This window comes from Pseudorasbora parva, chromosome 8, assembly GCF_024679245.1.
Source record: "Pseudorasbora parva isolate DD20220531a chromosome 8, ASM2467924v1, whole genome shotgun sequence".
In the NCBI taxonomy this organism is placed as follows: domain Eukaryota; kingdom Metazoa; phylum Chordata; class Actinopteri; order Cypriniformes; family Gobionidae; genus Pseudorasbora; species Pseudorasbora parva.
Genome location: NC_090179.1, coordinates 29866064 through 29890401, shown reverse-complemented (window position 1 = coordinate 29890401; position 24338 = coordinate 29866064). Strand labels below are relative to the sequence as shown.

The 24338-nt window shown below is 41.4% G+C and overlaps 1 protein-coding gene across 4 annotated transcripts in view; it reads left to right on the top strand.

Annotated features, from left to right (window-relative positions):
• Positions 1–24338, top strand: part of grik4 (glutamate receptor, ionotropic, kainate 4) — a 464566-nt gene that overhangs the window by 335335 nt on the left and 104893 nt on the right. The gene's annotated exons all lie outside the window — the stretch shown is intronic.

The following is a 24338-nucleotide window of genomic DNA, read 5'->3' as shown; positions in this document are numbered from 1 at the left end:
ATACATTATTTATATTATACTCCTGGACAAAAAAATGGGGCAACTCCCAAAATGGCTAAACACTAAGCTTTTATTTGCGTCTTAACCGCAAATTATTGGTCAGGAATAAACTAAATTCAGACAAATGCACTTAAAAATCCATTGCTGTCTCAGAAAAACATCAAAGACAGAGTAAAGTTTTTTGGCAGAATATGGGAAATTGTGTGGAGTGATAAATCACAATGAAACGAGCTGCATGGTGAAGCTCCAGAGCAGTGTCTTCAAAAAATCTGCTGAGAAACAAAATAATAAATGCTCCACCACAGTGAATTATCAATTTTGAAAACAGACATGCTGCTTAAATTGTTTTGTGGAAACTGAGATACATTTTCTCCATGATTCATTGATGAATAGAAAGTTGAAAAGAACGCAGTTTATTTGGATTAGGAATATATAAGAAACATTTTGTAACATTAGCAATGTCTTTACTGTCACTTCTTTATATAAGTATTACATTATAAATAATATATATGTTATATAATATATAATAACTTTATATATTTGTTATATATACACACACACACATACATTGTACACACACACACACCTTGGAAATGAAAGCCAAAATAATATTAATATTTACAATATTATTACAATATTAATACAATTATATTATAGACTTTTAATTAATTAATTGGTGTTAGAAATAGCTCATATGAAAAGCTAAAACCCTCCCAAATGATGTTTAATGCACTGAAATAAATAATGTTCACAGAAAAAATATTTATCATTTAATCAAGACAGAAAGGTCAAATTTTGGCAAGACAAAAGTTTTGTCGCCTATACAGAAATTGAACAAATTTACTGCAAATACAAAAATATGTCAGCAAATTAAGTTGTGGTGCTGTGAGATCCAAATTTAATATCTTGTATGACTTCCATGAGCTTGAAGGACTGCATCCATGCGGTTTGGCAAGGATTCATACAATTTATTGATGAAGTCATCAGGAATAGCTAAGAAAGCAGTCTTGCATGCCTCCCAGAGTTCATCAATATTCTTTGGTTTCGTCTTCCATGCGTCCTCTTTCATCCTACCCCACATAAGCTCAATGATGTTCATGTCTGGTGACTGGGCTGGCCAATCCTGGAGCATCTTGATCTTCTTCGCCTTGAGGAACTTTGATGTGGAGATGGAAGTATGCGATGGAGGATGGTCCTGCTGCAGAATTTGGCCTCTTTTATGGTTGGGAATAAGAGGTAGCTAAGATTTCTTGGTATTTTAGACTATTGATGTTGCCTTCCACCCTGCAGATCTCTCGCACACCCCCATACTGGATGTAACCCCAGACCATGATTTTTCCGCCACCAAACTTCACTGTTTTCTGGGTGAATCTCGGATCCATTCTGGCTCCAGTAGGTCTCCTGCAATATTTGTGGCGACTGTGGTGTAATTCAACAGAAGATTCATCTGAAAAATCCACGTTCTGCCACTTTTCCAGCATCCATCCTTTTAGCAGGCTGTGGGCCTTGGCAAATGCCACACGGTTTTCAATTGTCTTTTGTTTAGTGCTGGCTTCTGGGCACTGATTCGACCATGGAGGCCATTTCGAGACAGAATCCGACAAACTGTTCTGGTTGACACAGGGACTTCAGGTGACCAGGTCTCGTGGAGCTCTGCTGCAGTGGAAAATGGGCTGGCCTTGGATTTTCGAGCCAACAAACGGTCCTCTCGAGCAGTTGTCTTGCGGGGTCTGCCTGACCTGGGCATGTCAAAAACGTCTCCAGTCTCTTCAAATCTTTTTTTTATCCTCTGTACTTGACGCTGAGACACATTGAAGGTGTCTGCCACATCAGCAGTGGATCTGGTCTTCAGCCTCTTGATAATCAAAACTTTAGTCTCTGGGTGAATCTTAGGCATGTTTGCAGAGGTCTAGTTGCAGTTGATGTGAAGGTCTAGCGTACTGGGGTTCTTTTTATACACACCTGAGACCTAATTGATCCATTATTAGTCACAGGGGAAGCTCATATGACAAGGTGACAACACTTATGTCTTTGCAAAAATTGACTCAATGGGCTTTACCAAGCTGTGAATATTATAATACGTTTTGAAAGTTTAGTTTTTCACTGAAACATTATCACAAAAGCTGGTGGGATTAAAATGAGCCATTTCTTGTAAAAAAAAATCTTGATTAGAAATATATTTCAGCGGCACTTTAGGTCAATTTGTACACAAGCGACAAGACTTTTGTCAGGGACTATATATATATATATATATATATATATATATATATATATATATATATATATATTAATATATATTAATATTGTATTAATTTTTTAAATATTAATATTATTTTGGCTTTCATTTCCAAGGTTGAGCTTAACACAATATAGTATTTTTTGTTTAACACATATTGGCTTTTTTTGGCATAAAAGTGCACAAACGTTTTTTCCCCAGTTGATTCAAGTACCCTATAAACAGCATCTTTGGTGTTCTGTTTCAATCTTTCTGTTTCACGCTGATATGTGCTAGAAATAACAAACGAGGATGGATTTTTCAAAACTTTTTCATCTGATATGGTTTTAACTTCAGAGCGCTTTAAGAGCAGCCACTCAGTGTGGAACAAACCGACACACTTCAGCACACTCCAACCCAATTTAAAGAAGCCACTTCATTTCCCCACACTGCTTTCCTTCACTTATTTAGTCTCTCCTGCCGCCATCGTTCATGCGTCCAACACACCAATACAGCACCGTCGTACCATCCGTATGCTAGTGTTTCATTACGCCATTATCACAATGTGAAAAGGGCCTGTCAAAAGCACACTACATCCATCTCAAACCCAGTAATCAGTAAATGACTCAGAGAGAGCTTTTCAGCTTCTGTTCTGGCTACGCTCTGGGGAGTAATGAAGCACTTAGTGATCCAGGTACACAAGGAATTGATGAAACCATTTCTATGGTGAGATGGGCTACTTTGGTTATAGCTGCCATTTTGTTTTCTGCCATATTGTTTTCAAGCGAGCAAAATTATCTGCCAAAGGGGCAAATAAAATAATCTTAAAATAATCTAAAATAAAATTCTCTCCCAAACAGAAAGAAGATCATTTTTCTTACCCCATTGGCAGATAATTTAGCTTTTTTAAAATAAAAACTTGCTTCATTTTTATTTATTTATTTCCAGAAAACAGGAAAAAAAATATTATGTAATTTTGCTTATTTAGTAAAAGATTTAAGAATTTGTAGATACTTGGACTGGAACATTTTAAAGGTCCCTTACACCAGTGACGGAGCATACATAGAACAATGGATAAAATCATGTCACTCAATATGGCAGCAACGGGAATGAAAGTCCGCCTTTAAGTTAAAATAACCAAGTTATTAATTTTGATTTGAGTGTAAGTCGGCATGAACCATAAGCTGCAAAAGTCTTTTCTCACTATTGGTATCCAAGTGAAACTGATTCTCTTTTTTTGGACAGCTTGTTTGAAGTACTAATTTACATTCACTGCGAGAGAAACGCTGCAGGCGCTATAATGTACAGAAACAATATATCTAAGCGGTGATTCCCATTGAGACTTGTCAATTATGATTTTAAAGAAGTGAAATATGTGATATTGTTGTCAAAATCTACTGCTGATTTAACATATCTGTACTTTTGTCCATTACCTAGAAAGTAGCTCCCTGGAACCCTTACCAAGATGGCCGTCAAATTGTCTTGCCTCCATTTTTAAGCATGCCCATGGAAAGAACCAGATGGATGGATGGATTGATGGCCTCTTTAGATGTAGAGGAATCCTTGGGCACTTTAAGAGATGGAATCGGTTTGCTGATAAGCGAGTCCAATTTATGACTGTGCTGGGGGCGGGGCATTTTTCAGAGGCAATTTCTGTATCGAGCTGTGAGCCGAGGCCAAAACATTACACCCACACGTGGCTTTACATCTCTGTCATCTCACCTGAATCCATCTGTCATGGGAATAATTCAAGTCCCCATGGGATCTCGGCTCAGATATATTGTTTCTGTACATTACAGCAACTGCAGTGTTTCTCTCGCAGTGAATGTAAATTAGGACATCACAGTGTCCAAAGAAGCTGTGAATCATGCTCACCTGCTGCGTGTGAATCAATTTGAGGAATCAATCATTAGTTGTGACAGCATACATACAAACCTTTTCCTAAGTGCAGAGTTATTCATCAAGTGCCCTGTTCTTTGCTAGCAGTTTTTAAAGGGATATTTTACTCTGTCAAAAACTCTGTCATTTCCTCACTCCTGTTCCAAACTTGGACTTAAATATTTCTTTGGAATATGAAGATATTTTTTGGAAACGCATTGTTTTAATATAAAGTGTTCTTTTAATACAATGAAAGTTTATTGGTACAACTGTCATTTGGTTTCCAACATTCTTCAAAATAAGCAAAAAATAAAGTCATAAGTGTTTGAAAGGACATGAGAGTGAGGCCAATTGGAAATCTTGGCAGCTCCAGAAAGTTTTTTTCTTTAGTTATTAGGCATACAAGTACATATCCTATCTGATGTTAAAAGGACACAATATTCAAAACTGTTGGTTAAAAGTATTTTCAATAATAATATGGTTTAAAAGTAGTTTCAATAATATTTTTTGAATCATCACTTAGATATCATTTAGCATCTTAAGCTACAATAATGTTAAAAAAGCGGCTAATGCGTCTCAGACATGGACTTCATGGCTGGAGTCATGTTTCAGTGTTTGTAAATCAGCAATAAAATCTGACAGCAACACCATCATTTAGCATCTTAAGCTACAATCAAGCAAAACATTTGCTAATGTGTTTTCTAGAATAAACTAAGGTGGCAATTAATTCTATGCACTTGAATAAAGACTAAAATCTCCAGAACTGTTTGTCAACAGTATGTTTCAGTAGGCTAATATATTGTATAAAAAAACCAGACAACAATTTAGCATCTTAAGCTATAATCATGCTAAAAAGAAACACGCAGTTGTGCATTCTAACACATGAAAAGAGAACAACGAATCTTTGCATTTAGTTGAAGAGTTAATTAATTCTCGAGAAAAAAAAAATTGTAGAGTAGTGGTCCAGGTTGACCATTTAGTCGCTGGTTTGATTTACTGACAGATAGACAAAGAATATCTGACTGTACATGAATCATTACATATCAGAAATCAAATATATAGTATAACAAAAGGCAGTATAACAAAAATATGCAACGACGTTGTAACAGTGAAATTTACTGAATACAAGTAAATAGCGCTCAACTGAGACATTCACGTTGTAAATAAATAAAATAACCACGTTCCTTGCATTAGAAAGGATCCTTTGAAAGGTAATGTTATTTATAGTAGGAACGGGCATTTTCACAAAAAATATTTTTTATTATTTGTATTTGTAAAGTATTTGAATATTTGGGCTCATAAAAATTGAATATTCAAATATTTGTTTATTTAAATTAGGCAATGTACACAACATGCTTACGTTATATCTTAAGCTTTTAAAATGTTAAACAGTATGTCTAATAAAAAAAATATGCCTAAAGAACAAACGCATTATAAGGTCAAGCAGCGCGAGCGGAAAGAAACACTAATAAAGCAGATCGAGCACACCAGTTATCGTGCAGAACTTAAACACACACACACACACGAGGCAGTATATGGCTGTTGTGTTTTTATTGTTTCACATTTTTATGATATTATTGGATGATGATGATATTCGCGGGTGGAAAACGTGCACCTAACAGACGTTGTTGACACAAAGATAACGGTTAAGTGAAGTTTGAGTGAAGCACTTTGTGTTTTCTGTTCTTAAACCTTCGACGAATCTTAAAGGAAGCATTTGATTAGATCATTTTGCTATCATAAGTTATCTCGCTCTCACCCGGGGTACAGATGCACTTACCCAGGAACGCAGTGACCGCTGTCTTTCCTCTCTCGCCTGGTGTTTGGATGTCATGTGATTCTCGTTGTGGTGGTGATATTATGATAGCTCATAAAATTATTTATTAAAACATTTCATTGGTTTCATTAAATGATTTTATCAAAAGTAACTCCATTTTGTAAGATCATTTTCAATTTTCATCTAAATAATTCCAAACATTGCGAGGCAGACAACGAAATTGTGATCAAATACACTCAACATATTTACCCGCTCCACAGCACCACCCAGTGGATTTAATTATAACTGTATTTACAGCCAGCAAAGCAGTACAATTCCAATAGTATTATTAGTAGGGCTGTCAAAGTTAAAGCGTTAATGCGTTAACGCAAATTCATTTTAACAGCACTAAATTTATTAACGCGCGTTAACGCAGTGCACATTTTCTGTTTGAGCCATGTCCCGTAGTTGGAGAAATCAAATCAGGATAAGCCATAGACGTAAAGGATGCAGTAGCAAACATTAATAGGGAAAGAAAATGGTAACCATTAATATTCTAAACCAAAAGTGCAGTTATTGCCTATAAGCTACCATATTTTCTGTTTAACCATAACCAGGTCGAAAGAAAAGTCTGTTTACATTAAGCAGATTCACTGCAGTCCGAGCGCGATGCGTGAATACACTGAAGCTCACTCTCGCTCACTCTCGCTCATGTCAGAGGTAAATCATTGACATCACTACTCACAACAAGAGCGCTCCCGAGTCCGTGTTTCTCACACTGTTCACGTGAATCGCGGCATAGTTAGGCGCGCACATGCAGAATACCGGCAGTTCAATAGATAGCGCGCAGCTCTTAAAGGGGCCACACTATATTCCTACTGGTGGAATATGGACCTCCTCCGGGTATTGTGTGGAGCTGGTGCACTCTCAGGTCCGCATGACAGCTTTCACATTACCAGTTTTTTATACAAACTGTGCCCTGTTCTGAACTAAACTGCCAGTAATACTACCTTTATTTATATTCTTAAAAATAGTGAAATCCCTGCTTATTCTTAATTTTTAAGCTAGGCTTAAGAGACATGAACAAGTTCTTTGATAAACATCTATGACCTTTGATACATATCTAGTCTCCATGCTGTTTTATTGATTATTATTGAGTAAATATGGTTTCACTAATAATAAACGTACATTTGTATAAAGCATGCATATTTGTCCAAATACCCATCTTGATTAGAGTATTAAAAACTTAATTCAAACTTAATTTAAGATACATTTAAAACAAATAAAAATCTGCGATTAAATTGTGATTAATCGCGAGTTAACTCATGACAATCGTACGATTAATCGTGATTAAACTTTTAATCGTTTGACAGCCCTAATTTTTTGTTTTCGAATATTCGACTATTTGAATATTTGTGCACACCCCTAATTTGTAGTCCACCCTGTTTCTCCTCGTCATCTCACTAACACGTCAGTGGGCGGGGCCAAAGTTACAATGATGAAGTAGCCATTGATTTTCATCTGCAGATGCGATTTTTCACCTATTTATGGAAAATAATTCACTGGGCTTGGTAACAACAAAAGCTGTTTTTGGACTAACAAGGAAGCTGTTTTTAAACGTACAGGATATTCTTATAGTGTGATGAAAATGTGAAATCTACCAGGTGTTCTAGAAATTTCTACCGTTTTCTTTTAAGTGGTCTATTACCTCCATGCAATTTTTGACTTGCTCTTTTCAGAAACTTCAGTTTTCAGACATAACATGTCAACTTCAGTCTCGTTCTCATTATCATGCAGGAAGAGCAAGAGCTACCGCTGATATGAAACATCCCTGTAATTTGATACAACATCCTTCCCCCCTCCGTTAGAGATCAGGTTCTGTAGGTTAATTGCAATAATGAAAGGAAAGGAGCAAAGCCATTTTGCTCTAATTACTAGATGTATTCTCTCTGTTGGTGACTACTATGCAGGTGAGTGGTAAAGGGATTGTTGCTTTGTGATTTGTGCAGGCAATAACTCCGCTTTGCCGAGTGAAGAACGTTTTCATCTGTGTTTGACTGTCACCCAGGGATTCGCCCTTTGTGCCGTGTTTAAATGAAAGAGGTGTGCCAACGAGACCAGTGTGCCTGAGAGATCTAGTTTTATTGAACAGTTTCTGGAGATCAGAAAGTTCACACTGGCATATCTAATGTTCCTGTGTAAGTTCTCAGCAAGTTGTTTTTCACAAATGCATTAACGCATCCTTGACACATCTGTTGAAACACATGGCACAGTTTATGTGCCCTCATCACATGCGTTGCAGAACCAGAGTGGAGCATGTGATCAGAAAACTGCAAATTTGATGAGGGTTCCTCAGAGTTGGCTCACAGGAGTAATTATAGACTTCCTTATGGAGAAGACATTAGAAATGTGGTTTAGAGTAATTGCGTATTAACCACAAGCGTTACAAAGAAATACATTTTGTTCTTGTTTTTTCTGCCTCAACAGGGATTATGAAGAGGATGATTATATAGACTAATAAAGTATTTTTTCTGATCTGGATTTACAAGCCTGTACCTCAAGTATAAATATTTTACAGAGTGTACTGAAATGAGAAGTTAGGGGTTATTAGTACAGGATACATTCTGTACAACATATGTCCATTTGGCGCTTTTTAATTTTTTTAAAAAAAATTCTAGGCTGTAGACAGTTTTTTTTTTTTTCAATTGATGCATCTCGCTGTTTGTACCATGACGTCAAGTTAAAGAGATTGTTCACCCAAAAAAATCCATAATTTGCTAAGCCCCATGTTGTTTCAAACCTGCATGCTTTCTTTCATAACCCAAAATAAATAGTTTTTTGTCTATAGAATGACAGTCAGTGGGGACCAGTGTTGTTTTGGCCCCCACTGACTTTCATTGTATGGACAAAAATAGTTTACTTTTTTTTTTTTTTTGCTGTTGTTGTTGTTGTTCTGCAGGAGAAGGAACGTTATACAGTTTTGTAACTACATGAAAGTGAGTAAATAATGGCAGTATGGGAGAACTATCCCATTAAAAACAGTCATAAATGTGTCTGGAGACTGTTTACGTTATGCTCCATTTATCTTTTATTAAACACAAGTCATGTATGCACACCCCCTAAAGTGTTAATCTAACAAAGGATGCTACTACCTGTCATGTAAAACGTGCTGTAAGTGATAATTACTGGTTTCCTAAACATTCCCCTCGCCTTTCATTGTTCAACCAAATAACCTCAACTCACAACGAACAGAGATGGACCAAATGTTGTAGCATTGTGATGAGAAAAAAAATGTAAAAGCCACAATAAACAACAAAAGAGCCATAGCTTATTTAAACGTATAAAACATGAACACACTATTTTTGGACCAGGTTTTTGACAGGCCATACTACGGTGACCCAGTAGTGCAAAACACAAAAACTAAATTTAACAAGCCAAAAAAAATTCACAACACAACAAAATCAAGCTATAACACAACAAAATCAAGTCACAACACAACAAAATCAAGCCACAACACAACAAAATCAAGCCACAACATAACAATATCAAGCCACACTCAAAACAAAATCAAGCCACAACACAACAAAATCAAGCCACAACACAACAATATCAAGTCACACTCACAACAAAATCAAGCCACAACACAACAATATCAAGTCACACTCACAACAAAATCAAGCCACAACACAACAATATCAAGTCACACTCACAACAAAATCAAGCTATAACACAACAAAATCAAGCCACAACACAACAATATCAAGCCACAACACAACAAAATCAAGTCACAGCACAACAAAATCAAGCCACAACATGCTTGCAACCACTTGGGGTCATTTGGAGGTGAAGCTAGTTTTCCTTGTCACTGTTTTATAGATTCGTCAGTCTAACAAAGATATCAATACTACAGTCAGTTTAAGTGTATGTAACCATTGTATATCAACATTAAATTGTAATTCCAAATCACATACATGTATTATAGCTAGAGATGTTCTGTTACCCTTTTTCCCTTCCCGATACCGATTCCAATACCTGGGCTCAGGGTATCGGCCGATACAGAATACTGATCCGATACCTGGGTCTGTATCTGTATACAGCTGTATATACTACTAGCCCTGTATGAATAGCTAGAATTTCTTTCTTTTTTTCAGACTTATCCCTTAATAAAACCTGAACAAATACATACAGTGATCTACTGTATTTATCACAGTATTTTTATTATCTGACATGCGTTTGATAGTCTTCTTTTTCTTTCGACTGTTCTCTTCAGGGGTTGCCACAGCGAATCATCTGCCTCCATCTATTCCTATCCTCTGTATCCTCTTCTCTTAGACCGACTACCTTCATGTCCTCCTTCACTACATCCATAAACCTCCTCTTTGGTCTTCCTCTTGACCTCCTGTCTGGCAGCTCTAACCTCAGCATCCTTTTACTGATATATTCACTCTCCCTCCTCTGAACATGTCCAAACCATCTCAGCCTGACCTCTCTAACTTTGTCTCCAAAACATCTCACATGAGCTGTCCCTCTGATGTACTCATTCCTGATCCTATCCATCCTCGTCACTCCCAAAGAGAACCTCAACATCTTCAGCTCTGCTACCTCTAGCTCTTCCTCCTGTCTTTTCCTCAGTGCAACTGTCTCCAAACCATTCAATGTCGCTGGTCTCACTACTGTACACCTTTCCTTTCATTCTTGCTGGTACTCTTTTATCACACAAAAGACCTGACACTTTTCTCCACCCATTCCAACCTGCCTGCACACGCTTCTTCACCTCTTTTCCACACTCCCCATTGCTCTGGACTGTTGACCCTGAGTACTTAAAATCCTGCACCTTCTTTACCTCTTCTCCCTGTAACCTCACTGTTCCACTTGGTTCTCTCTCATTCACACATGTATTCTGTCTTGCTGCAACTAGCCTTCATTCCTCTCCTCTCCAGAGCAAACCTCCACCTCTCTAGACTTTCCTCCACCTGCTCCCTGCTCTTACTACAGATCACAATGTCATCCGCAAACATCATAGTCCATGGAGATTCCTGTCTGACCTCATCTGTCAGCCTGTCCATCACCACCGCAAACAAAAAGGGTCTCAGAGCCGATCCTTGATGCAGTCCCACCTTCACCGTGAAGTCCTCTCTCTCACCTACGGCACACCTTACCACTGTCCTACTGCTCTCATACATATCCTGGATCACTCTAACATACTTCTCTGCCACTCCAGACCTCCTCATACAATACCACAGCTCCTCTCTTGGCACTCTGTCATATGCTTTCTCTAAATCTACAAAGACACAATGCAGTTCTTGATTACCATCTCTGTATTTCTCCATTTCTCCATGTGTAGTGCTCTTTCTTGGCATGAAACCATACTCCTGCTCACAAATGTCCACTTCTCTCCTTAGCCTTGCTTCCACTACTCTTTCCCACAACTTCATTGTATGGCTTATCAGCTTAATACCTCTAATTAATACCTGTAGTTTCCACAAGTCTGCACATCTCCCTTGTACTTAAAAATCGTCACCAAAACACTTCTCCTCCATTCCTCAGGCATCCTCTCACTCTCTTAAACCTTGTTGAACAACCTAGTTAAAAACTCTACTGCCATTTCTCCTAGACACTTCCATACCTCCACTGGTATGTCATCTGGACCAACTGCCTTTCTTCTCTTCATCCTCTTCAAAGCTCTCATAACTTCACCTTTGCTAATACTTTCTACTTGCTGGTCAACAATATTTGCCTCTACAACTCTTCTCTCCCTGTCATTTTCCTCATTCATCAGTTCCTCAAAGTACTCCTTCCATCTTTCCCTCACCCTCCTGTCACCTGTCAAAACATTTCCATCTCTATCTTTAATCACTCTAACCTTCTGCACATCCTTTCCATCTCTATCCCTCTGCCTCGCTAACCGATACACATCCCTCTCACCTTCTTTACTATCTAACCTTGCATACATGTCCTCATACACTTTCTGTTTGGCCTTTGTCACCTCTGTCTTATCCTCATGCTGCATCACCCTATATTCCTGTCTTCTTTCCTCCGTCCTCTCACTGTCCAACTTCTTCCTAGCTAACCCCTTCCTCTGGATACTCTCCTGGACTTTCTCAAGTCTCCTTGTCTTTTTTCCTCCTTCCAGATGACACACCTAGCACCTTTCTACCTGTCTCCCTGATCACTTTGGCTGTAGTAGTCCAGTCATCTGGAAGCCCTTCTCGACCACCTAAAGCTTGTCCTCCCTGAAAACCACACAGCACTCTTCCTTTTCCAACTTCCACCACTTTGTCTTCTGCTCTGCCTTTACTCTCTTCATCTTCCTCACCACCAGAGTCATCTTACACACCACCATCCTATGCTGTCTAGTTACACTCTCACCTACCACTACTTTACAATCGCTAATTTCCATCAGATTACAGCGTCTACGTAAGATGTAGTCTCCTGCCACCACTTGTGTGCTCCTGCCACCACTCTTATATGTCAACTTGTGTTCCTGCCTCTTCTGAAAGAACGTGTTCACCACAGCCATCTCCATACTTTTAGCAAAGTCTGCCAACCTCTTTCCATCTGGGTTCCTATTCTGAAGACCAAACCTGCCCATCACTTCCTCGTCCCCACTATTCCCTTCTCCAACATGTCCATTCAAATATCCCCCTATCACTACCCTCTCACCTTGTTCAATACAATAGTCTTTCTCATCTTGCTTACAACCTACTTTTAGAGAATAGGCACTAACAATATTCAACATCCCACCTTCAATATCCAGCTTCAGACTCATCAGGCTATCTGACACTCTCTTTAGAACATTCTTCACAAACTCCTCCTTCAGGATTACTCCAACTCCATTTTTCTTCCTGTCTACACCATTATAAAACAGTTTAAACCCTGCCCCAATGCTTCTAGCCTTGCTCCCTTTCCACCTGGTCTCCTGGTCACACAGAATGGCAACTTTCCTCCTCTGCATCATATCTACCAGTTCTCTGCCTTTACCTGTCATTGTACCAACATTCAAAGTCCCTACATTCAGTCCTAAACACCTGCCTTTCCTCTTTTCTCTCTGCCTACGGACACACCTTCCTCCTCTAACACACTTTCCTCCTCTCCTTCTTTGACTAACAGTAGCCTAATTTCCACCAGTGCCCTGTAGGTCAACAGCACTGATGGCGGTTGTTGTTAACCCGGGACCCAACCGATCCGGTATGGAAGGTATATTCGTGATTCGCATAATGAATTTGGCAAAAAATTTACATCTGATGCCCTTCCTGACACAAACCTCTCTATTTATCCGGGCTTTGGACACCCGACACAAAAGGTACACTGGCGTGTGACCTCCCGTGGCTAGATTTGACATGCATTTGATAGTAATTAGGGCCCAAGCCCTGAAAGGGCGCAGAGCCCTATTGTTCTTCTAAGGACAATTTAGCTTTTTCGACTATTCGGGCACTTTCGGTGCCCTTATCATGCTCGAAAACTCTTGAAACTTTGCACACACATCGGAATCTGCGGCCATCAGGGCTGGACCAAAGCTGGTACCTGGGCGTGGCAGGGGGGCTCGACAGCGCCCCCTAAAGTGGGGTCTGAAAACATGGTCTATAAATCAAACACACTTTCACATACATATAGGAAACTCGGTACACATATAGAGCTCATCGGGCCGAACAACTTTCGTGCTCTAAGTTATGTGTCAGCCCAACAGGAAGTGAGCTATTATGGGTTGTTCGGAAAACGCATGCTCTGGAATTTGCGATACTCCTCCTGGACGATTCACCCGAACAGCACCAAACTCGGTCGTCATGAAGTCAAGACATTGAGGATGCTAAATTGCGAGACACTTTTTGATATCTCAAACGGTTAGGCCGTGGCGAGGAGACGAATTTATGACGAGAAAAGGGAAACAGGAAGTGTGTTATAACTTCTGCATTCATTAATTCATTTTGATTAAACTTCAGCTGTGTGTTCGTTGTAAGAGGCTGATCACATGGATATGACTTTTGTGAGTCAAAGTTATAGCGCCACCAACTGGCAGCAGGAAGTGTGTCACTTTCAAAATGCTTTGAAATCACCATCTTATTTTTACCCGATTTACTTCAAACTTCATCAGTATAATGTCAAAACATAGCAGATATAAAGCTGGTAAGCACTTCCTGATATTGTATATACTGTTGCCACGGCAACATATCAAACTATAACATTCTTTTTTGCTGCTTTTGAGACTCTTAAAATGCTTCAAATTACATGAAACTCAATACACACATCAGACATGCTGTCCAGTAGATAAGGGCAAAGACTCAGAAACGGGCGTGGTGAAGGAGCTCAGTAGCGCCATCTTTTGACAAAAGTAATGCAATCTTTTGTCAAAAGTGGGGGGGTTAGTTTTATCTTCAGTCACCAAACTCTGTATATATATTGTTCTCTTTGAGCCGAACAACTTTCTAATTTACAGTCATTAGCTCCGACGAACAGGAACTCAGATATTTAGGGCTTAAGGTGTGAGGACCTCACTGTAATTGCTCAAACCATCATTTTTCTTTTCCCAAATGAATTACATTTTTGAGGGCTTAAACACGCATGAAAACTCATGAAACTTTGCACACGCATCAGAAGTGGTGAAAACATACATCTGATATGGGTTTCAGAATTAGGTGTGGCAAAATGGTTCGATAGCGCCACCTACAAAATTTAAATTAAGCGTCATTCGTGCTACGTTTCATGTATGAGTATGAAAATTCGGTAGACGCATTCAACAGCCCAATACCTACCAAAAAGATCCAAGGCGCCAATTCTGAAAAACCAACAGGAAGTGAGATATTTTGAATTTTCTTTGGTAAATTGGTGCAGTTTTTGCCATTGCCAGACGTTGTACTTTAACAAACTCCTCCTAGAGATTGAATCATATCAACATCGTATTTGCACAGTCTAATCTAAAGGCCTTTGTGGCGTTAAATTGGGAAGATCTTGAGTTTTCCCTGAAGGGTGTGTCCGTGGCGGCCTCATAAATGTTGATGTTTCGCCATGACACAGGAATTTGTTGTACCTCAGGCATACAATGTCCGATCTGCCTCAAACTTCACATGTTTGACAAGAGGCCTGAGGACATCTACATTCCAATATTCAGTCAAAGTTATAGCGCCACCAACTGGCAGCAGGATGTGTCACTTTTTGAAAATGTTTTGAATCACTGTCTTACTTTCACCCGATTTACTTCAAACTTCATCAGTATAATGTGAAAACATGACAGATATAGACATACGAATGGATTCCTGATATTTTATATACTGTTGCTATGGCAAAGTGTCAGTTTAATTATCTTTTTGGGTGTTTTTGAGACTTAGCATGCTTGAAATTGTGTGTGTGTGTGTGTGTGTGTGTGTGTGTGTGTGTGTGTGTGTGTGTGTGTGTGTGTGTGTGTGTGTGTGTGTGTGTGTGTGTGTGTGTGTGTGTGTGTGTGTGTGTGTGTGTGTGTGTGTGTGTGTGTGTGTTTTCTATACATGGGCTTTACAGAAGGTCATTTGCTGTTTTTGAAAAGACACATGTCTTAAAATTAATTATTTACTGATAAAAATCTAATTGATTTAAAAAGTAAATTTCACATGATTTTCTAGTTTATAAGTTGTCTGGGTATCACCAGACAAAGCTCAATTTAAGATTGGTCAATGAGCATTATTTAATTGACTCTGTATGCAAATGGATGGTCAACAAAACAGACTACTAAACTCGCCAATAGCGTGCCAGGTGAATAAGTTAGTCTGTGATTTGTTCCCGCAAAAGTGTAACAGAAGCAGTAGAAATGAATGTACAGGTTTTCAGACTGTGTTGCAGGGCGAAGTCAAATCGCTGGCAGATCAGGCAGGGTTTACCCAGTCAGTCTAAGTAAATTTTATAATAAAGTTTATAATAAACTTCCATAAAATTTAGACGCGCATCTTACTCTTACCTGACACTAATATTAAAATCATTGCTGCAGTTTCTGTGATTTGGCTCCAATTGGTAATTTTGTAATTAACATTTTTTATTGGATGCTACAAATATTGAAATGAAAGCATGCTTAATTGCATAAGATTGTAAATAGCTAAGGTAGGTCAAAAACACATGAAGAGAAGTGTTAGGATAATACAATATCACCATTCGGACGGTATTCTGCGCTCATTTAAAATTGATGTGACATCATCTGACATAAAATTGATTAATTAAATTTAATTGATCTCATAGATGTGGCTGTTGTGGTTCGTAGTCATAGCAGCACCAACTGCTACAGTTAATGTGGTGAATCCAACGTCATTTGTAGGGCACTAACAATATAGTTTTATATAATTAGTTTAATAATTGTGTTAATAAAATAAAAAGACCATGAATTAAATACTGGCCTTCAGGACTTACAAAATTTTGAGCTGCAAAAGATAACTTTGCACATATTTGAAAATTACCTATTATATCATATTACATTAGAATTCATCTATATTTAAATTACATCATGGGTGTGGCTTGTGGTCACAGCGGCACCAGCTGCTGCGGTAAATGTGGCATATTTGAGCGATTTTAAAATACTCCAGCGATTTTAAAAAATCCTGTTTAAATGCATATTGCCTGTCTTGCACAATTTGCCTGAAGCCACCGGGGTGGCGGTGCCACCGGCTTGGGCCCGTCATCGCTGCTCGCAGCTTTAATATTATTTATTTTTCTTAAGAGAAAAAGAACTTCAAATGCACACAAATCTAACACCGCAAACTGTAAAGGGTATTTTAGTTTTACAATAACTGTAAAGAATATAAAAAATTATCAGAAAATAATCTTTTTACAACAAAACAAGTGAAAAATCAACCATCTAGTCATTAATATTATTATTAGTTGTAGTAGAGACGTATTATTATTACATAGAGACGTAGCTAAATCTACTGTAAGCTACAACAGTAGCCTAATATATTCTGTCTATTTCTTTCTGTTAAACCAACCTTTTTATTTTAAAGGGTTACCGTGAAGCCCTTTACGTGTCTGTGTTCATGATAATATAGTTTTATCAAATGAAACGGAAAATTCTCATGAAGTCACGGTTTATATATATATCATTTTATAGTGACACTCGGCAGAGACTACAAAGACAGCGAGGGTGTGCGTGTCACCCCCCACTAGAGACCCAGAATTTGCAGGAGTTATTTAAATAGTATTTTGCTGTTTAATACTCACAGACATTAGTAAATACTTGGCTACAGTTTGGAGACTTGCGCTTACATTAACACGGAAGCGACTGAACGCAGCTGCGGGTACCGAATATACCGAGTTGGTACCACCGGTACTACAGGTATGCTGGTATCGTCACATTTTTAAGATTTCCGTATCAACTTGGTTCCGAAGTACCAGGATTTGTGACATCCGTTTTACTGGCTGATTGGTCCAGTCTGAAATACTGCTAAACAGCAGACATACTGCTAAAACGTTTTCACTTCTTCTTCGCTGTTCTAAACAGTGGTTGATCTGTGGCAACACAGCACAGCTTCATGTGTTTGCAATGCATTCTGAGCAGTGAAGAAGAACCGTGCAGCAGTTAGGCATAGCTAGCGGTCATAATTAATATGGGTCTTCTTGTTTTACGAAAATGATGACCAAGTGTTGAGGTGTCCATGAGAAAGACACCCAATCCCAGCTGCTCCCGACGATACTTAGCTGGTCCGACGCAGAAGTATAAATCAGCCTTTTGGCATCATAAGCCTTGGTAGATGGTCAAAGCATTCTCGAGTATAAATATGCAGCTATAATGCATGATTTGGAATCAATATTTCATGTCGATATACAATGCTACATACTGTTAAAATGATATCTTCTTTGTAAGACTGACGAATCTTTAGAACAGTGGCAAGGAAAACCATTTACCGTGCTGTGAGAGCCGGGAGGATTTCCGTTGTGTTGTGGCTTGAGTTCATTGTGTTGTGGCTTGATTTTGTTGTGTTGTACATTAATTTCATTTTGTTGTGAATGTTATGCACTACTGGGCCACCGTACATACTGCTGAATCACACATGATATTGTTTATAGCTCCTTCAAACACTGAAGCCTTTGCTAGTCTAAATGTAATTAGCAAGAGCAGTTTCTTTTTCAGTTATTTGTTCCACCATTTAAATTTTGGCACATTAGCCAGCAGGAAGGAATTACAGAGAAGACTTTTTTTTGTCAAAGATAAGTGCAGAAACGGAAGCTTTCTTCATGGTTTGTAAACAGCAGGAGCCATTGTTAAAGAGGCTATTGAAGTCGTACTCACGGAGAGCAAACATTGGCTTGTGTTCAGAGGTAAAGCAGAGGACACAAGGTAACAGGCTTTGAGCTCAGGTGGGACCTGAGACAAGACGGAAGAGAGTGACAGCAAGGGGGGAAAGGGGAGGAAATTAACAAGATCCTCTTTGGGTGCTTTTGCATAAGTAGACCGTATAAAGAGTTGGTCAGCATCACCTAGCAGTTGTATTTCTATGGAGCATGGTTTTGTCATTACTGGCCACTTTCGAAGACTTCTCAACAGCCCCACGAGGCCCAGCCTCACATGACACTGATGAATGGCCTGCCATGCCACTCGCCTGTGTAATTTGTTTTTTAATCATTTCAAGTTGCTGGTAGGGGACAGAAAGAAAAGTCGCATGCATCTTGTCACCAGACTGATATGTTGGTTACCACTGACATTAAACCGTGTTTTTGAAGTATTTACCAAGGTTTATTTTTGTTATCTTAGAGTGAGCTAATGCCCAATAAAAATGATATGTATATTATTTAGGGTACAGCAGGACTAAAGGCATGCCATAGGAAAAGTGTACTTCAATAGTGTATGATTCCAGAAAAAATAGGCCTATGTTTGAATTGAATATTAATGGAGCAACAGATTTTGTGTGAAAATAAATAATTAAAGTGGTATATTTTGTTTAAAAAACCTATAAATGTATAAGATGGTGAGGGGTGTCATTTACCTCGCCATTATAGGGCAAACGGTACACAGTACTGATACGAAGTACAGTTTACTCTAGCTAAAATATGTTTTTAATAATGTCTAAGTTAATCCTTGTTCATAACAATCACTTTAGCAAATGTTGTACTTTTTTCTGTTTATTTTGATAAATAAATAAAAAATTGTTCAATACATTTTCTGTCATTAAAATATGTTAATATAGAAATATATATATTTTAAAATATAGAGACAAATTTGTTTTTGTTTTTTAAAGTATAGATTCGGAAAGCATTGAAGGAGATTCAATAACAATTTAATATAAATGTACAATAGTAACAATACATTATATTTTATTATGTGATATGATTAATATCATATTTTTAAATACAGCTCTGGAAAAAATTAAGAGACCACTTAACAATAAAAAATCTATGTCAAGTTGTCTCTTAATTTTTTCCAGAGGTGTATGATGGATTCATTATAAATGATGGTGATTATCTCTAAGGCGAACTCCCAATTTAATATATGATATTTGCCAATAGTTTAATTACCTTGAAAAAAAAGGTAATTGAAATATCTTGAAATTCTTTTAAGACATTTTTCTCAAAATATAATATGATTCTAATTTGCTACTTAAATCTACAACAGTAAGCGCAGAATCAACTTTGCGCTGCTGCACGTGATCACGTTAAGGATCAGCCAAATTTCCACGTGCATCATGTGTCAGAACGGGACACGGACTCAGTCTGCAGGCACCAAAATACAGTTTATTGAAAAAACAGGAACAACCCAAACGGGCTAACAATAGTCCAGATAGATACAGCAGAACAGAGGAGTCACAAGTCTTATCAAAATCTGGACAGGGCCAGACAAAAAATCCAAAAAAAAAGGCAACACAAGAGTCAATAGCAGAGCCTTCTGCCGAAGAATATTAGGACTATCAACCAGGCGGAGAAGCGCAGCACGAGGCACAGAGTAGGCAGGGCTGGCGGCGCTCAGATGGCACGTGAAGCAGGGCAGCAAAGGAGATCTGTGGGCAGCGTTAGAGAGCGAGACCAGGGCCAGATGCAGAGGGAATCCACCTAAAGAAAACAGAAGCGTAGCAGAAAAAAACAAAACTAAAAGAAAAAGATCCAAAGGCAAACAGTCCTTAAAGCTTGGTCTCACAAAGACAGGACAGAAATCCAGATTCAGAGAATACCAGACTACCAGACAACCAGACTAGAGGAGTGCTTGCACAGCCACACCAAACAACGAACTGGCACAAGACAACACACAAGAGGGACTTAAATAGGAGATCTAATAGGTACAGCACAGGTGGAAAGAGTGAAACAATAACGAGGTAATGAGTGGAATAACAAGGGGGTGGGACCAGACACCACAGTGACAGCAAAGCACAAGGTGACTAAAAGCAAGCCCAAGTGCTCCAAAACACAAACACATGACAGAGACAGGACAGATCAGCCCAGGGTCATGACAGTACCCCTCCCCCTAGGAGCGCCCCCAGGCGCCCCAGGGAGAGGCCCACCACGCTTCCGGTAGAAGTCCTCGACCAATGACCGGTCCAGAATATCCCGAGCCGGAATCCAACTCCTCTCCTCCGGGCCGTATCCCTCCCAGTCCACAAGATATTGAAAACCCCGACCTCGACGTCTGACATCCAGCAATCTTCTGACAGTGAAGACTGGGGAACCATCCACTAGACGAGGGGAGGGAGGGATAGAAACAGATGGGTTAAGGCGAGAACGAAACACAGGTTTAACCCGAGAAACATGAAAGACTGGGTGTACCCGACCAAGTGTAGGAGGTAACTTGAGCCTAACTGCCACCGGACTCAACACTTTGGTGATCTGGTATGGCCCAATGAACCTGGGGGCTAACTTGCGAGAGGCCACCCGGAGAGGTAGGTCCTTGGTAGACAGCCATACCTTCTGACCACACACATAGCGGGGAGCAGGAGTCCGGTGACGGTCGGCCGCTGCCTTAGTTCGTCTGGAAGCCCGGGCCAAGGCCTCCTCAGCCTTCCTCCAGGTGCGGCGACACCGCCGGATGAAGGCTAAGGCAGACGGAACAGCAGCATCGGGCTCCTGTGAAGGAAACAAAGGGGGTTGAAAGCCAATGGAACATTGGAATGGGGACATACCTGTGGCTGCCACCGGCAAGGAATTGTGGGCGTACTCGATCCAGGATAACTGTTGACTCCAAGAGCTCGGATTCTGGGATGTCAGGCAGCGGAGCGCTTGTTCCAGATCCTGGTTTGCCCGCTCGGACTGCCCATTGGTCTGCGGATGAAAACCTGACGACAGACTCGTAGAGGCCCCGATCTGCCGACAGAACTCCTTCCAGAACCGGGAGACAAACTGTGGCCCCCTATCGGAAACCACGTCTACAGGAAGACCGTGAATCCGGAAGACGTGATCAACCACCACTTGAGCAGTCTCCCTGGCTGAGGGCAATTTGGGAAGGGGAATGAAGTGGGCTGCTTTGGAAAAGCGATCCACCACTGTCAAAACTACAGTGTTACCCTTAGATGGGGGAAGACCAGTGATAAAGTCAAGGGCTATGTGTGACCAGGGGCGGGAGGGGATGGGTAGGGGGTGAAGCAGACCAACGGGTGGCTGGTTAGAACTCTTGTTCTGGGCGCAAACCGAGCAGGCCAACACGAACTGCCTGACATCCTGGGCCATGGAAGGCCACCAGAATCGCTGGCGGATGGCGGCCAGCGATCTCCGGACTCCTGGATGACAGACTAACTTGGACGAATGTCCCCACCGGAGGACTTCAGGGCGCAACGCAGCCGGCACAAATAGCCTACCATCCGGGCACCCCCTCGGCACCTCTCTCTCTCGTATGGCCTCCTCCACACGCTTCTCGACACCCCAGGAAAGGGACCCCACCACCATCTCCTTAGGAACAATGGTATCAGCCGGTGCACCTCCCCCAGGAACCCCAAAAAGACGAGAGAGGGCATCAGGCTTGATATTCTTAGAGCCTGGCCGATACGAGAGAGTGAAGTTGAATCGGCCAAAGAAGAGTGCCCAGCGGGCCTGGCGTGAGCTCAACCTCTTGGCCGAGCGGACATACTCCAAGTTCTTATGGTCCGTCCAAACCAAGAAGGGCTGCGTCGACCCCTCCAACCAGTGACGCCACTCGCCCAGAGCCAGCCTGACCGCCAACAGCTCCCGATTCCCTATGTCATAATTCCGTTCAGCTGGGCTCAGGCGGTGAGAAAAGTAGGCACAGGGATGTACCTTCCCATCTCTAGGGGACCGCTGAGACAGGACCGCGCCTACCCCAACCTCAGAGGCATCTACCTCCACAATAAACTGCCGTTCAGGGTCTGGAAAAGAAAGAACAGGAGCTGAGATGAACCGGGACTTGAGAACATCAAAGGCCCCCTGGGCTTTCGAATTCCATCTAAACGGTACCTTGGTGGAGGTGAGAGCCGTCAAGGGTGCAGCAACCTGACTAAAGTTCCGGATGAAACGCCGATAGAAGTTGGCGAATCCCAGAAACCGCTGCAGAGCCTTGCGTGAGTCTGGAGTTGGCCACTCGGCTACGGCCCTTACCTTAGCGGGATCGGCTTTGATGCCATCCGCCGAAATGATGTAGCCCAGGAACGAAACTGACTCTGCGTGGAAAACACACTTCTCCGCTTTTACGTACAACTGGTTCTCCAACAGCCGTTGTAGCACCTGGCGAACATGCTGGGTGTGTACCTGAATGGAAGGAGAAAATATTAGAATGTCATCAAGGTACACAAAGACAAATTGGTTAACCATGTCCCTCAGCACGTCGTTGACCAGGGCCTGGAAGACAGCTGGGGCATTGGTCAGGCCAAAAGGGAGGACCCGATATTCAAAGTGTCCCGAGGGGGTGATGAACGCTGTCTTCCACTCATCCCCCTCTCGGATCCAGACCAGATGATAAGCATTACGGAGGTCCAGCTTACTGAAGACCCTGGCTCCCTGCAGTAGTTCAAAGGCAGATGACATTAAAGGCAGGGGATACCTATTCTTAACAGTTATGTCATTCAAACCTCTGTAATCAATACAAGGACGCAGGGAGCCATCCTTCTTCTTGACGAAGAAGAACCCTGCACCAGCCGGGGACGAGGAGGGACGGATGAGACCGGCATCAAGAGATTCACGAATATACTTGTCCATAGCCTCTCTTTCTGGACCAGACAGGGAATAAAGGTGACCCTTGGGCGGAGAAGTGCCTGGGAGGAGCTCGATGGCACAATCATAAGGCCGGTGAGGAGGCAAGGACATGGCTCTGGACTTGCTGAAGGCCTGCCAAAGATCATGGTATTCCACCGGGACCCCAGACAAATCAGCCGCCTCCATCTGCAAAACAGGAAACACAGAGCCAGGAGAAGAGGCAGCACCCATACAAGACGCAAGACAAGACTGGTTCCATGACAAAATAGAATTTCTGGCCCAATCCACGTGAGGTCCGTGCTGTACCAGCCATGGGTGCCCCAGAACAACTGGAGAACTTGGGGAATGCAGGAGGTACAGCTCGGTGATCTCACGGTGATTGCCAGAAACCACAAGACTTACAGGGGGTGTGACGTGAGTGATGGTGGTGATAGGAGAATCATCAAGGGAACGAACAGAGATGGGACTGGGGAGAGGAATAGCAGGAATACCCCACTGCTCTGCCATGCCACGGTCCAGGAAGTTTCCACCAGCGCCAGAGTCCACCAGGGCAGAGCAGGAGTGAACTGACCCTCTAAACTGGACCATAACAGGAAGAAGGGTGCGGGACAGAGAGGGGGAAGTGAGGGAAGCGCCCACCAGGATCCCCCTAGCTACTGATGGGCTCTGGCTTTTAACGGGCACTTGTTGGCAAAGTGCCCAGCTTTTCCACAATAGAGGCAAAGACCCCGGGTGAGACGGTCTTGTTTCTGCTGGGGAGTGAGATGCAGGCGCCCCAACTGCATGGGTTCAGGATCAGCTGATATAGGTGAAGGCAAAACCGAATTGGTTTCAGTGGGAAATTCTCCCCCCCTCCAGGGGAGGCGGCCAATCAAACGTCGGTGTCGGAGGCGAAGGCGACTCTCCACTCGGAGAGCCAAGTCAACCAGAGTGTCGAAGTCTTGTGGAAGCTCCTGGGTGGCGATTTCATCCTGGATCTCCTCATTGAGTCCAGCACGGAACATAGCTCTACACGACCCCTCGTTCCAGTCACATGAGGCCGCTAATGTCTTGAACTCGATAGCAAACTCGGTCACAGAATGGTCTCCTTGACGAAGTCGTGCCAGCTGAGCCGCCGCCTCCTCACCCCGAGCTGACCGGTCAAACAGCTTCACCATCTCTTGACGGAACTTCTCAAACGAAGAGCAAAAGGGAGCTTGAGCCTCCCAAACTGACGTACCCCAGTCGCGAGCCCTTCCTGTCAGCAGTGTTAAGACATACGCAACCTTGGTCTGTTCCATGACATGACGGGGCTGCAGGGCAAACACCAGTGAACATTGGGACAGGAATGCTCTACAAGAATTAGGGTTACCATCATAGGGTGGCGGGTTGTTTGCATGAGGCTCTGGCTCCTGGCGGAGAGAAGAGAGGTTG